This window comes from Cebus imitator, unplaced genomic scaffold (genome assembly GCF_001604975.1).
Source record: "Cebus imitator isolate Cc_AM_T3 unplaced genomic scaffold, Cebus_imitator-1.0 Scaffold496, whole genome shotgun sequence".
NCBI classification, from domain to species: Eukaryota; Metazoa; Chordata; class Mammalia; order Primates; family Cebidae; genus Cebus; species Cebus imitator.
In genome coordinates, this window is record NW_016107811.1 from 810,706 (window position 1) to 813,453 (window position 2,748).

Here is a 2,748-nt window from a genome sequence, read left to right on the forward strand (position 1 = left end):
GATGAAGTTGTATCTCATGTGTGCATGTGTTCAAACTGCTTTATGCAGACATAATTTACATACAGTAAAGTTCACCCACTTCAAGTATACAACCCAATGGTTTTTAGTTGATTTATAGAGTTTTGCAACCATCACCGTAATCCAATTTTAGAACATTTTCACCATCCCCAAAATCATAAAGAAATCTTGCAACCCATTAGCAATCACTCCCCATTCTTCCTCCGTTTGCTCCTCTTTCTGTTTCAGCCCTGGGCATCACTAACCTAATTTATCTCCATGGATTTACCTATCCTAGATATTTCATAAACATGTAATTGTAAAATATGTAGTCCTTTATGCCTGGCTTCTTTCACTCATATATATATATAATATATAAGTGAAATTCATTTCTATGCTAATATCACACTGCCTTAATTACCATATCATTAATTACCATATATATCATGATATAATATATATATATATCAGTACTTCATTCCTTTGTATTGACAAATAATACTCCGTTGTATGGATGTGCTGCATTTAATTTATCCATTCATCAGCTGATGGACAGGACACTTGTGTTTTTTCCGCTTTGGGCTATTACAAATAGCTCTGTTATGAACACACACATACAAGCTTTTGTGTGGATATATGTTTTCATTTCTATTGAATAGTTTCGAATAGAATTGCTAGATCATACGGTAAACCCACCAGGAGCTGTCAAACTGTTTTCACAGTTCCTGCACCATTTTCACTTTCCATTCCCAGCAGCAATGTATGAGAATCCCAGTTTCTCCACATTCTAGGTAATACTTGTTATTATCTATTTTTACTATTAGTCTAGTGGATGTGCAGGTATATCTCATTGTGATTTTGGCTGGCATTTCCCTAATGATTAGCAATGTTGAACATTTTCGCTGTGCTTATTAGTTATTTGTATGTCTTCTTTGGAGAAATGTGATTCAAATCCTTAACCCATTCAAGAAATTAGGTTATATGTCTTTATTATTACAGTTGAATTGTGATTTTTTAATGTATTCTGGATACAAGTCCCTTATCAGATTTATAATTTTCTTTTTTGTTGTTGTTGTGCTTTAGGTTCTGGGGTACACGTGCAGATCATGCAGGATTGTTGCATAGGTACACACATGACAATGTGGTTTGCTGCTTCCATCCCCCCGTCACCTGCATCTGGCATTTCTCCCCACGTTATCCCTCCCCAACCTCCCCAACCCCCCGCACTGTCCCTCCCCTATTTCCCCCCAACAGACCCCAGTGTGTGATGCTCCCCTCCCTGTGTCCATGCGTTCTCTTTGTTCAACACCCGCCTACGCGTGAGAACATATGGTGTTTGATTTTCTATTCTTGTGTCAGTTTGCTGAGAATTATGGTTTCAGGTTTATAATTTTCAAAATTTCTCCCATTCTGTGAATGGTGTTTTACTTTCTCGATGATGCCCTTGGAATCTCAAGGGTTTCAATCTTGTTAAACTCCAACTTAACAATCTGTTTTACTGTTTGTGCTTTTGGAGCTACATCTAAGAAACACCTGATTGATCCAAGGTCACAAAGATTTACGTCCATGTTTTCTTCTGAGTTACACAGTTTCAGTTCTTACATTTAGGTCTATGATTCACTTTAACTTAATTTTTGCATATATGTGAGATAAGGATCGAAATTTATTCTTATCTCGGTTTTAACTTGCATTTCTCTGCTGACTAAGTTGAGCACCTTTTCACATTTTTATCGGTGATTTGGAAAATCCTTTTGAGTGACTGGTTCATCGTATACTTTACCCATTTATTAATCGATATGTTTGTTTTTCTCTGACTGATTTGTAGATGTTCTTTATATAATCTGGATACGAGTACTTTGTTGGATAACCCATTTTGTGGGTTACATTTCTACTCTCCTGATGGTGACTTTTGCTAAACAGAAGTTCTGATTTTTATATGGTTTGATTTATCATTTTTTCTTTTATGATTTGTGCCCTGTTTAAAAAATCATTGCCTACTTCAAGACCATAAAAATATTCTGTAATATTTTCCTCTAATCTCTTTATTGTTTTGTCTTTTACATGTAGATCCGTAATCCCTCTGGATTTGTCTTTGTGTATGTTTAAAGTGGTGAGCCAATCACATCTGTAATCCCAGCACTTTCAGAGGCCAAGGCAGGCAGATCACAAGGTCAGGAGTTCAAGACCAGCCTGGCCAATATGCTGCAACCCCGTCTCTATTAAAAAAACAAAAATTAGCTGGGTATGGTGGCACACACCTGTAGTCCCAGCTTCTTGGGAGGCTGAGGCAGAAAAATCGCTTGAATCTGGGAGGTGGAGGTTGCAGTGAGCCAAGTTCGTGCCACTGCACTCCAGCCTGGGGTGACAGAGCAAGACTCTATCTCAAAAAGGAAAGGAAAGAAAAGTAGCCAAATACATTTTTTTAACATGTCGGTAATCAATCAACCTAGCACCATTTATTGAAGTGACAATCCCTTCTCATGCAACACTATAATGTGTCCTTTATCATAACAACTAACAGATCCTTTGCCCACTTTTGAATGGGCTTACTTGTTTTTTTCTTGTAGATCTGTTTTAGTTCTTTGTAAATTCTGGATATCAGCCCTTTGTCAGATGGGTAAACTGCAAAAAATTTTTTTCCATTCTCTTGGTTGCCGATTCACTCTAATGACTGTTTCTTTTGCTGTGCAGAAGCTGTGGAGTTTGATTAGGTCCCATTTGTCTATTTTGGCTTTTGTTGCCAATGCTTTT